The 12,994-nt window shown below is 41.0% G+C and overlaps 1 protein-coding gene across 6 annotated transcripts in view; it reads right to left on the bottom strand.

The window, feature by feature from the left end:
* The window catches only part of CALD1 (caldesmon 1), a 236,683-nt gene that overhangs the window by 200,211 nt on the left and 23,478 nt on the right, over positions 1 to 12,994 (bottom strand). For 4 of the 6 annotated variants that reach the window (XM_033194675.1, XM_033194674.1, XM_033194672.1 and 1 more), the window contains exon 1: positions 93 to 420. The exons of the other annotated variants lie outside the window; for them this stretch is intronic. The gene's annotated coding sequence lies outside the window, so the exon portion shown is untranslated. Of the gene's footprint in view, positions 1 to 92; positions 421 to 12,994 lie in introns of those variants that run through there. 6 annotated transcript variants of the gene reach the window in all.

Below are 12,994 nucleotides of genomic sequence, written 5' to 3' on the forward strand. Positions count from 1 at the left end.
CCAGCTACCTTAGCCAGGAATGTTGACTGAAAACCGGAGAAAGTCCCCAGATTCTCTCTAGAAGGAAAAAAAGAAAGCCTTCTGTGCCTTACCTCGTAGGCTGAAACTTCTTCCCGAGGACTAAGTCGGAAAGGAAGGACTGATTTCTTTAAGCAGGAGCACAGCCAGAGAGCAAGCAGGCAGGCAGGCAGCCGAATACACACTGCTCTATTCAATAGAACTCCAGACCGCCCTTCCTTGGCCCCTCCCAGAAGTCCATGCTAAGTGAACACATATCCCCTATGTTTACAGTCGGCAGGCGGTGGTATGCATTGTCCTGTCGTTTTTCTAATAGGCAGCCAATGACGACACACCAGCCAAGGTGGATCCAGCCTGCCTGTGGAGATGCCTGTCATTCCCTAGGCATGCTCAGGAAATCACTCATCAGAAAACCCAGGACCTAAAAAGCTCTGAAACTGCGTGCAGGCTGCCAAAACCAGCCTGCTCCATGCCCTTTTTTGGTTATCCTTAGCAGGGCCTCTGGAAGTGAATCCATTGTCAGGAACAATCATAAGAAATGTTAATCTTGGAGAGGCTGTCTTGTAGAACACGAATGCAGCAATAAAAAGAAAGCACAGTCTCTGAAACAAAAAGTTAACAGATCAGTTTATTGGGCGTGGGGGTGGGGAAGGCTTCTTACCAGAGAGAGTCTTAATAGTGTATTTCTTTTCAAAGTACTTGTACGTACAAAATGAGTTTAAATTGTTATGCAATTCTAAAACCTAAAGGAGACAGGACCTGGGTCTGCTGTGCAGACTAAATTCTAGCCTGAAAGAGGCACAACTCCCCAAAATATGTCGGCATGTGTTATAAAAACAAGTGACCCAAGGGAAAACAAAAACTTAGGTCTTTTTTAGCAGGTAATACTGGCCAGAATAAACCTAAGGTCCTACAGGCTTGGATATCCTCACTGACTTCACTTTCCTCTCCTTATCTCTTTTGTTTCCTCAGATTTGGCAATGTGGAGATAGTACTAGAAATTCCTAGAAATTGATGCACATCAGAGAGGGCATGAAGAGACGCACCACCTGCTTTGGGCTGGGGTAGACAGATGCATATATCCTGCAGAGGTGACATAATGTTCAGGTGGCTTCTTGAAAGTGCTCTCACCAACCCTTCATTGTTAGGACGTGTGCTGTAAGAGGATCAGAATTAGGAGATGCTAAAGAGAATGAAGGTAACTGGCCCACACACAGTCTTGTCGTTTTCAATATAGAATTCACTCAATTAGTACTTAATTAAAAGTGAAAATCCCTTTTTTGGAGCACTTACTATTTGTCAGGCCTGGGTATAGGTGCAAGATCTATGTCTCATTGTTGTATGTTTGGACTGTTTCATCACTGACCAAGAAGTTTCACAATATTTTTTCCTGGTTAATTACAAGTCCAGAGGTTGGTCTTTAAAAATGTGAGGTTTTACTATATGCCCTTCCCTATTTTGAAGATGTGACTTAGAAATGATCTCAGTTTATGAAAATGTCCCTGCCCTTTGTGCCTCTTTTAGAACAGTTAGGAAGTAACTAATTCACACTGTCAGTTTCTTTCTTCAGCTTTCCAGAATTAACGAGTTACCCAGAGGCATCCATATCAACTCTCTACACTCATCTCTTTCTTGGGAAGCTTGCTTCCCTCGCCTCTTCCTGACTGCTACTGCTGCACAGCCCAAAAAAGCTATAGCCGAGACTCCCAGGCAGAGGGAGAGATGAGCCTCAGGCATCCCAACATAGAACTAGGAATGCACGTTCCCAGAGAAAAGAATAAATAATGGTTGGTAGGAATCGTATAGTCAATGTTGCATTTCAGGTACACTGTGGCACAAGCAGGCATTTGTGGAACATCACTGTTTATAAAATTGTTCCTGTGGGAAAATGTCTTCTGATCCCAGATAAATGATTTAGAAATAAATTTTTGGAACACAGCCAGTTTTGTTGATGGGGACATCCCATATCTAGACAGGGAGGAAAGATAGAATACTACATAGTCTGGTAAACTGCTGGGCTTGAACATATTGTAGGGCGACATCAGGGAGTTCAGAAAACAGCAAAATCAGTGATGTCTGTGCAAAGACATGACCTATGTCCAGAGAAGTTCCGGGTGCATGGTCTCCAGGTGGCATCCTCTATAACTCAGTGAGGCCTGTTGGAAAGTGCTATTTTCCATTACCGCTGCTGATTATATCCTAAACCACACTCTCCCTGCTTGTATAAATAATGCCCTTTGGTGAAACAGCATCAGGGTATAATTTTGCAATCTATGAATAAAATAAATACCAGCTTCCCAGAGGAAAGAAAAGTTGTGCTACAAATGGGGAAAATATTATCAACAGGAAACACAGCAGGGACCTGCATTTTGCATGGTTTTTAGAAGATAAATGGCTAAGTATTTTTGGGTTATGTCTTTTGATTAAAAAAATAGTATGTTTCCCTAGATAAATTCTGGATATCTCATATTTAGGGTATAGTGGATGAGTGACCACACAATCTATTTTATGGATTTGAAATACACTTATCATGGAGGAACTATATAGTTTGAAGAAAAATTTAACAAATTTCATGTAGTGTATGCCATGATATTGAAAAATTCTTCTTTCTTTGCCTTCTACTTTTTTTTAAACAATCAAGAATTTAAAAAGAAAGGAAGGGGAATAAAAAGAAAAAAAAAGATACATGTTGCTGAATCTCTGCCATGGGAAACTTTACTTTCATAGTGTTTACTTTTTCCAGAGGTCATTTGTAAACAGCCCTAAAAATACACGAGATTTATACAGGAAGTTTCTGTGAAATATATTTCCCAATTGGATCATCCCAGATACAGGACTGCTTATCTATCATAGGTTAGATCTACCTAATCAAACCATAATACATCTAAAAAGACATTTGAAAATATCTGGACAATTCTTTGTATTTTTTTAGTTACAACTGAGTGTTTGCTATCATGTAGATCAGTAGCAAGAAATTATATTTTGCTTGCATGTCAACTTGGGAAAAGTAAAAACAGGCCGTTTTTTATTTCAAAATTAGTTACTTCATTTAGTCATGAAAAATATACCTCCATCTAGCTTAAAATGTCTACTTTATTCAATAGAAAAGAAGATTTGAAAATTGTAAAAGGCAGCAGAACACCCCTTGCCAGATTCTTTCAGTCAAATAAAACCTTTGCCAACACCCAGGTTTATCAAATGATAAAAGCAGACTGGTAGAATCTTGATATCAAAATTGGACACAAAAGTACCAAACATAATAGAGAATTTGGATTAAGTGCACTTATGAACGCAGATGAAAAAATCAGTAGTTGAATCCAACAGTGTGGAAAAAATAGATAAGACCAATCCGGAGATGGTTTAAAATCTGAAAATCCACTGATATAATGTATAACATTAGCAGTTTAAAAGTAAAATAAAATAAATAAGAGAAGTAGAAAAAAGAAAAGAGAAAGATTGTCTCAATAGGTGAATGATACTTGGTAAACTTAGTAATCACTTTAGAAAAAAAATCTCTTGGAAAACTAGAAACAGAATCTTTTTAAACATAACGGAGAGGCATTTACCAGAAATCTACAGCAAACGTCATGCTTAATGATAAAATGTTAAAAGCATTCTCATTGATTATAATGGAAAGTATATAAAGTAACTACTCTCTCTTCTACAACTAAAAAAATGTGCTAGATACCTAACCAAGACAAATAAATAGAAAAAAATAGCCACTGGGATTAGAAAGAGAAATAAATGTCTTTGTTTGCTATATGATTATCTGTGTAGAGAATTCAAGAGGATCTACAAATATATTGGAAGTAATAGAAGAGCTTAGCAAGATTGTTGGAATTAAGGTCAAGATGCAAAAACCTAGAGTTTCTGTAATCAGCCACCTCTAATTTTTAAATATAATGGAAAAAGATGCTATTCATAATAACAAAAAGTGTTCATTACCTGGGAATAAATGTAATAAAATATGTGCAAGAAAGTTATAAAACTTGAGTCAAGGGCATGAAAACCGTGACCAAATGGTGAAATATGTCATCTTCATGAGTGGAAAACCTGGAAGTTGTAAAGATATACATTCTCCTCGAAGTAATCCATGCATTCATTTTTCTGATTAAAATCTCCAAAAGACGTATTTTGTAGAACTTGACAAAACAATAGTAAATATTTTAAAAGTAAAGACCTAAAAATAGGCAAAGAGGTTTTCTATAGAGAAATTCTAATTAAGATAAGTGCCTATTCACACAAGACTAAACAAATAGATCAATAGGATAAAGCAGAAAGCCTAGAAATAGACCCAAGCATATATGATTTTTTTTTTTAATAATAGAGGAGGTATTACAAATAAGGAAGAAAAGGGTGGATTACTCTATTAATGGCAGGGTTACAATCAATTTTGTGGAAACAGAAAATTTAGATTCAAAGTTTCTACTACACACTATGATAAACTAGGTTACATAAAAACAAACTTAGAAATGATTAGAAAAAATTGAAGGTGAATTTTTTTATCATAGGTTATATAACATAAAAAAACAGAATTAACAAATGAAAAGACTGATAAATTTGAGGATATGGTTAAACACGGCAGATCAAATAAGAACATTCATTTATTTCTGCTTCCCCAAACCTCTCCAGAATGACAGTAAAGAAATAAAAAATCATAAATAAATCCTACATGACAAAGAGTACCTGAAAGGTATCAGTGTGAGTCCAGATGTCAGCCAAATTTTGGACTATGGAAAGTGGACTGATGGCTGGAAATTGACTCAATAGAGCTGAGAAACTGAAATCTGGTCCTGTGAATTAGGATGCCAGCAAGAAAGACGCTGATTCAAGCCTCAGAATGAGGACAAATTCGGGATGTGGAAGCCCTGGGAACCTCTGAGGACAGGCGGTAGAGCAGAAAACAGATTTGTTGAAAGTCTGGGTAAGGAATAGTTGGAAGTCCAGATAGCATCCTCTACCCCACACAACCAGGTGAGCATCTCTCTCTCAACCAAACAGAAAACTGGAAGTTTATTCTGATTCTTCTTTGAAGTGCTGGACTCAGAGGAACCAGGTGAAGCAGTGAACAGGGAAGAGGCTGAATGCTGAAAATAAATGTTTAAATGAAAGCCAACTCATTGAACACTGAACATCTCCAATCGCCTCACCCTGCAGGGCTCCCAGGACACCAGCAATCAGGTTTGTATCCCACAGACAGGAAATTGAAGGATTCCATTCCAGAGAAACTAGCATGCTCATGGAAAAAAGACCTAGGCCGGGCGCGGTGGCTCAAGCCTGTAATCCCAGCACTTTGGGAGGCCGAGACGGGCGGATCACGAGGTCAGGAGATCGAGACCATCCTGGCTAACACGGTGAAACCCCGTCTCTACTAAAATATACAAAAAATTAGCCGGGCGAGATGGCGGGCGCCTGTAGTCCCAGCTACTCGGGAGGCTGAGGCGAGAGAATGGCGTAAACCCGGAGGCGGAGCTTGCAGTGAGCTGAGATCCGGCCACTGCACTCCAGCCTGGGCAACAGAGCGAGACTCCGTCTCAAAAAAAAAAAAAAAAAAAAAAAGACCTAAACTCACAGATATTTGAGACATTGTCCAGTGCCCTTTAGTAACCCATTTGCAGCAACTTCCAATTGGCTACTTAGGACCTCATTTTTTTTTTTTTGAGGGAGTCTCACTCTGTCACCCAGGTTGGACTGCAGTGGCACCATGTCAGCTCACTGCAACCTCCATCTCCTGGGTTCAACCAATTCTCCTGCCTCAGCCTCCCGAGTAGCTGGGATTAGTCACCTACCACCACACCCGGCTAATTTTCGTATTTTTTAGTAGAGACGGGTTTTCCCCATGTTGGCCAGGCTGGTCTCAATCTCCTGACCTCGTGATCTACCTGCCTGGGTCTCCCAAAGTGCTGGGTTACAGGCGTGAGCCACCGCACCCGGCCTACCTCACTCTTAAATATGAGCACCACATTAAGGAAAGAGGAAAGAGAGATTATAACAAACAGAAACACACACACACACACACACACACACACAGAAGAAAGGTTGGGTAGGAAATGGAAGAAAACTTGGAGAAAACTACAATTACAGTTCTCAGTGAGATAAGAGAAGATATTGTATCCATGAAACAAGAAAATCATGCTTTTAAAAGGCACTTTCAGAGAACAGAAAAGAACACTTGTATATGAAAAGTATGATGGCAGAAATTTACAAAAATTCAACTCAAGAAATGCAAGATAAGGTTTAGAAAAATCAACTGGGCATGGTGGTTCATGCCTGTAATCCCAGCCCTTTGGGAGGCTGAGAAGAAGGAGCCTAGGAGTTCAAGACCAACCTGGGCAACAGGGCGAAACCCTGTCTCTATGAAAAATACAAAAATTAGCTAAGCATGGTGGCACGTGCCTGTAGTTCCAGCCCTAGGGAGGCTGAGGTGGGAGGATAGCTTAAGCCCAGGAGGTGGAGGCTGCAGTGAGCCATGATTGTGTCATGCACCCCAGCTTGGGCAACAGAGGTAGATCTTGTCTTTAAAAAAAAAAGTTCAGCCGAGCGCGGTGGCTCAAGCCTGTAATCCCAGGCCGAGACGGGTGGATCACGAGGTCAGGAGATCGAGACCATCCTGGCTAACACGGTGAAACCCCGTCTCTACTAAAAAAAGAAATACAAAAAACTAGCCGGGCGAGGTGGTGGGCACCTATAGTCCCAGCTACTCGGGAGGCTGAGGCAGGAGAATGGCGTAAACCTGGGAGGGAGAGCTTGCAGTGAGCTGAGATCCGGTCACTGCACTCTAGCCTGGGCGACAGAGCGAGAGTCCATCTCAAAAAAAAAAAAAAAAAGTTCAGAAAAATCTTACAGAAAAATGAAGAAAAACGCAAGCTGGATTAGAAAAGATAAAAGATAAAAACAGTACATAATTACACCTGAGTGTACATAAAAAAGAGGACAGAAAAAAATAGTAAGAAGAAAATTATCAAAGGAGATAATAAAATAAGACTTCTGAAAACTAAAGGACACAAGTTTCAGATCCAAAGGGCCTAATGGGCCAATACAGTGAATGAAAACATATTTCATTCTGAAATTATTACGTTCCAAGGTTATATGCTTCACCCAAAGGGGGAATAATACTTTCGAGTGAAAATTAGAAGCCAAGGAGGAGGACAAAAATCAGGAAATAGAGAATGCAAACCCAGGATAGAGATGAAAGAGTCCCATGATAGTAAAAGAAAATCCCAGGACAATAGCTGTATGGCTCGTTAAGAAAGCAACCATTAGATATTGGAGCAGTGGATGCCAGGAGGAATGTTTTAAGGAAAAGTGAGGTAGATAGATTATTCAATGTATTCTTGGCAAAAGCACTTGCAATAAGTACATAGAAAATAAGTAAATGGAAGATTGAGGTCATTATAATTTAAAAAAAAAAAATTTGTACAGGAAAGGAAAAGTAATCATTGGAAACCATATAGTTCAACTGTAAGAAAAATTTACCACAATCATAAGAATGTAAATATTGCACATTGATTTTTACCAAAACAAAGATGATGTAATTAGATTCAGAGGATAGCAGGCAAGACCGTGTTAGTAGGATGATAGTGGGGAAGAGAGCCAAACCTTCATTTTTGTTCAGCAAGAAATCATAGATAGTGTCTACTATTGAAGATGTAATAAATAGCAGAATTAGTATATTGTTTAGGCTTGTGGAAACAAATGCCAAAAAAACAGTAACGCTGGGCACAGTGGCTTGCTCCTATAATCCCAGTATTTTGGGAAGCTTAGGCAGGAGTTTGAGGCCAGCCTGGAAAACATGCTGAAACCCCATCTCTACAAAAAATGTAAAAAATGAGCCAGGCGTGGTGGTGCACGCCTGTATTCCCAGCTCCTTGGTAGGTGAGGTGAGAGGATCACCTGAGCCTGGGAGGTCGAAGCTACAGGGAGTCATGTGTGCACCACTGCACTCCAACCTGAGTGACTGAGTGAGACCCTGTCTCAAAAAAAAAAAAAAATTGTTCATGTATTCTTTGATTCACTCACTGAACAAATATTTACTGAGTTTCTACCACATGCCAGGGCCTGTTCTAGATGTTGTGAACAAGACACATTTTGATGGAGGGAGGCAGATAAACACATTAGCTAATACATGAATATATAATGTCAGGCAGTGGTAAGTGCTATAAAAAAAATAAGAAGGAGGAAAGGAATAGAGAGAAACAGGGAAGTCTTTTCTGAAGAAGGTTTTCAACAGAGATGCGAATAAAGCGAAGGAACAAGCCATGAGACTACATGAAGGAAAAGCCTTCCAGAAGGCAGGACAGCAAATGCATATTAAAGAAATAGCAGTGAGCCCACGGGACTTGGGGAGGAGGGAGAGCCAATGGCCAGATCCATCATCCAGAGGCTTCTAGCCATGGTAAGGACTGTGGGGCTTGTTCTAAGATGGAAGCTCACTGGAAGATTTTGAGCCAGGAAAGAAAAAAAATCACTGTGGCTACCTTATCTAGAACAGGGGCAAGATTGTCAGAGGCGGAAACAGGAGGTGATTGCCCCCTCCAAGGCGAGAGGTGCTGTTAGGAGCTGAGAGAGCACTGAATTCTAAGACATGGAGATTCACTGGTGGTTTAGATGAGGGCTGTGAGAAAAAGAGAGGAATCAAGAGTGTCGCTGGTTATGGTCTGAATAATGGAGTGAATGGGAGTGCTATTGAATAGAATGGGCACCTCTGAGGGAGATGGACATTTGCAGGGAGGGGTGGAAATCATATTAGACACGTTTCAGGCATGTTAAGATGACCACCAGGCATCCAGTGTGAGTGAGGGGAGGCAGCATCATATGCAAATCTGGTGTTCAGAAAAGGGATTGAGTCTTGGGATGCACATTTGCGAATCCTCAGTTTTTAGATAGGATTTAAAACCAGGAGTGAGTTACCTGAGGGAGTGCAGGCAGAAAAGAGCAGAGATGTGGGAGCTAACACCCCAACATTTACAGCCCAGAAAAGGAGGCTGAGAAGGAGCTGAGAGCCATTGCTTAGGGAAAGAAGCAGTTGAAGGAAGGGGTGGTGTGGAGGATTCCTGCTTTTGTTAAAAGTCATATAGTATTATTTAACTTTTCAAACAATGTAACTTGTGATAGATTGGGTTATTGTTACCCAATTCACTTCCTCTTTTAATGGAATTCCTTGCAGCACTCTAAGTAGGTGGACTTGACCATTTGGTTTGCCTTGAGCAGTACAATGTGGCCAGAGGTGATGGCATGCCTGTCCATGGCCGAGGCTTAAAGAGGTGTCACATGTTTGCTTTTGCCTTTAGCACCTGCCCTTTGCCATGATAACAGCATACCCCATGCAGTGGGTTGAGCAGTGCCCCCCCAACAATATGTTCATCCAAACATATAGGACCTTATTTGCAAATAGGATCTTTGTATATATAATTAAGGATCTCAACACAAACCCATACTGGATTGTCCAGGTGGGCCCGAAATCCAACCACAAGTGACCTTATAAGAAAAAGACAGGGATATTTGAGATGCAGAAGACACGGAGGAGCAGAGTGGGTGAATACAGGGGCAGGGATGGAAGCGGCACACCTACAAGCCAAAGAATGCTGAGGCTTGCCAGTGACCCCCAGATGCTAGGAGGGAGGCGTGGGGTATAGTCTCCTTCAGGGCCCCAGAAAATGCTAACGACCCTTTTGACACCTTGATTTTGTACTCCTGGCCTCCAGAACTGTGAGAAAAGAAATGTGTATTGTTCTAAGTCACCCAGTTTGTGGTAATTTGTAATAGCAGCACAGGAAACGAATCCTCCCCAGATAGTGGCTGCTCTGCAGTTTGGTTTCTAGAACGAGAAGACACATGGAGCTGGGCTGGGCCGGTGAGTCCAGCCAACACCAGCAGAGCTGCTATTTCCCAGGCCTCATGTGACGGGAGCGAGAAACAAATGTTTGCTGTTGTAAGCCACTGAGGTTTGAGAGCATTTTTTCTTTTTACAAAGAAAAAGTTAACTAATATTTATAAATATTAAGTAAGAATTAAACTAAAGAAAAAAATTTGGTTACATCAAGATGTAAACATTTCTGTTCAAAAAAAGCCACCACATACAAAAGGAAAAGACAAGCCAAGAGAAAATTTTCAATGTTTAAAACAAAGAATTAGAATCTAGACTATCGGCCGGGTATGGTGGCTCACACCTGCAATCCCAGTACTTTGGGAGGCCGAGGCAGGCAGATCACCTGAGGTCAGGAGTTCGAGACCAGCCTGGCCAACATGGTGAAACGCTGCCTCTACAACGCTGTGATGTTATTTGTTCATTCACAAACATTAGCAGGCATGTTGGCGCATGCCTATAATCCCAGCTACTCAGGAGGTTGAGGCAGGAGAATTGCTTGAACCCGGGAGGCGGAGGTTGCAGTGAGCCAAGATCATACCACCGCACTCTACACTCCAGTCTGGGCAACAGAGCAAGACTCCATCTTAAAAAAAAAAAATGTAGACTATCAGGGAATGCCTACAAATCAACTGATACACACACACACACACACACACAAACACACACACACAGAGAGAGAGAGAGAGAGAGAGAGTAAGAGAAAACCCAATAAAAAATAGGCATAGGATAAACAATCCACTTAGGAGAACACTGCAAAGGTCAAAAGCCTTGAAATGATGTTCAACTTCATTAGTAATAAAAAAATGCAAGTTAAAACAATGACAACCAGATTGGTAAAGAAAAAAAGTTTAATCATGCAAAACTAAATGTTGTTGATGAGGTACAGAAACAAATTATTATACATTTTGGATAAGAAAGTAGATTGGTGCATTCACTTTGTTGAGTGATTTGACAATATCTAGTGACTTTCAGTATGCCCATCTATATTCTGTAATCCCATTTATAGGCATATCCTCTTGGGACGCCCTCACACTCTTAAGCCAAGAGATATGTCAAAGGAAGCTCATTCGAGCATTGTCTGCAGCACTAAAAACATTGTTAAAAATGCTCCAACAGCAATTGTCAGGGGAGAGGCTACAGAAACCATGATCTATAACATAATAGCTAAATACCTAATTATATAAATATATGTATAATTATAAAAATATATAATAGCTAATGCCATATTATATATGGTATTGGATGGCGTATTATACCTAATAGCTAAAATGAATGACCTAAATGTACCTGAAACTCAAAAGCATATTGGGTGGGAGAAAAGAAGCAGGTTGCAATTGAAATTATTCCATTTGTATGTATCATTTAAGAATGCATATGAGAACGGACTAGAACCACATCAAATTTAAGATAGTTGTTGGCCATAAGGAGGGAGAGAGGGGAATGGTCTTGAAATTAAGAAATTTAAAATGTATCAGCAATGTATAAAAGAGGATCTTAAGCAATTATGGAAAAAAATACATCTGTTAACACTGCAGAGCATGTACACAGGTGTTTGTTGTATTATTCTTAAGCTTTTTGTTGTTTTGTTTTTTTAACAAAATTGCAATATAAATGAGACATTCTCCCCCCAGAGCACTGGTAATCTGGTCCTCTAGATTACTTCTCGGATGTTCCTGTGACATCAGGAAAAGCCACTGTGCTTCTTTGTCCTCAGGCCAACAGAGCAGCTCACTTGGGGCCAACCCAACTAGCAGGAGAATGAACCTGCCCTGACTGTGAGGTCCTCAGCTTAGTCACACATTTGTACAAAGGCTTTGACACCATAACATCAATAGTCACTCTTTAAGGAGTAATAACTTAAGCCACAGCCTGCTTAGCACCTGCTCAGCACTAAGTGCCACCTGCTTTATGAGAAGGGTGCAGATGAAATGAGAGCCTGCACTGACCCACTTTGATAGGGCCAGTCTCCTGGAGCGGCGGGTGGAAGACGAAGGGCACTGATGGTCCAGGATAAGGCTGACGACTTGACAAAATGAAAGAGGGCATGATCAGAGAAGACCCAGTGTGGATGAAGGAGCTCCTGAGATAAATGGTACTGCTTCTCACTTCCATGGAACAGGACTGGCCATCCCCTCAGCCTCCCTATAGGAAGCCTCTGTCTCCTTATTTCTTGAGTTATAGAGGATGACTGGATGTCTCCATGTTCCACCCTTCCCAGTCCACCCATATTCATTGCTGTTGGATTTGCTCTAACCTTAGAGAAAGATTCCAGTTTCCAGAAATTTCTCCCAATCTCCAATGGGTATCTGAGTCACACAAAGCTGTGGCTAGATTTTTCTCAGCTGTTATTTGTTCATTCATTCATTTATTCACTCAACATCTCAGCATCTGTTACCTGCAAGGCTTAGTGTTAGGTTCTGTCCCTGTTATAATCTTGTCACTGTCACTTTGATATAATCAGAGACACGGTGTGTGCCTCTAGAGAACTGCTGTTCTAATGGGGAAGCTCTGACAGGCACAGGAGATGGACTCCAGGATGGCAAGTCCTGAGAGAGACCATTTGGCTCTGCACGTCTGCATGTGCTTACCCAGCCGTGCACGTTTCCTCTTCCCGTTCATGCTCAAGGAAGCCTGTTTGAAATCCAACCAAGACTATTTGGTGAGGCCTGGCCTCCCCTCCTAACCAGAAAACACGCCTTTCACTCATTTCAGAAAAAAACTTAAAAGCCAGTCTTACAATTGGCTTTGCATTGCAGGCATACTTGTGAGGGGCGCAAATAAGAAAACATTTAAAATATTTGATCTATTTTGGGTGAGGTTCTGTAGCTTTGGCCTAGCTGACTGTCATCTGAGAGGCAAGAAGCTAGAGCTTTCTCTTGGGGGATAGACTATTTTTAAGATCGGAAAAATATTTTTAAAGAGATTGCTGAGTCTGGTGATAACTGGGGAGAAATGGCTGTTTGGATTAAGCAAACTGACTGTGTGATATAGATGATGCATCTAACCACTGATCAAGCTCTGCTGGAGGTTTGATGGATCTATGTCACACACGTGCGCGCGCACACACACACACAGAGTGCACGAGGGAGAACTGAAATATCTTTACAG

The sequence above is a fragment of the Trachypithecus francoisi genome, unplaced genomic scaffold, assembly GCF_009764315.1.
Source record: "Trachypithecus francoisi isolate TF-2019V2 unplaced genomic scaffold, Tfra_2.0 Lachesis_group4, whole genome shotgun sequence".
NCBI lineage: Eukaryota > Metazoa > Chordata > Mammalia > Primates > Cercopithecidae > Trachypithecus > Trachypithecus francoisi.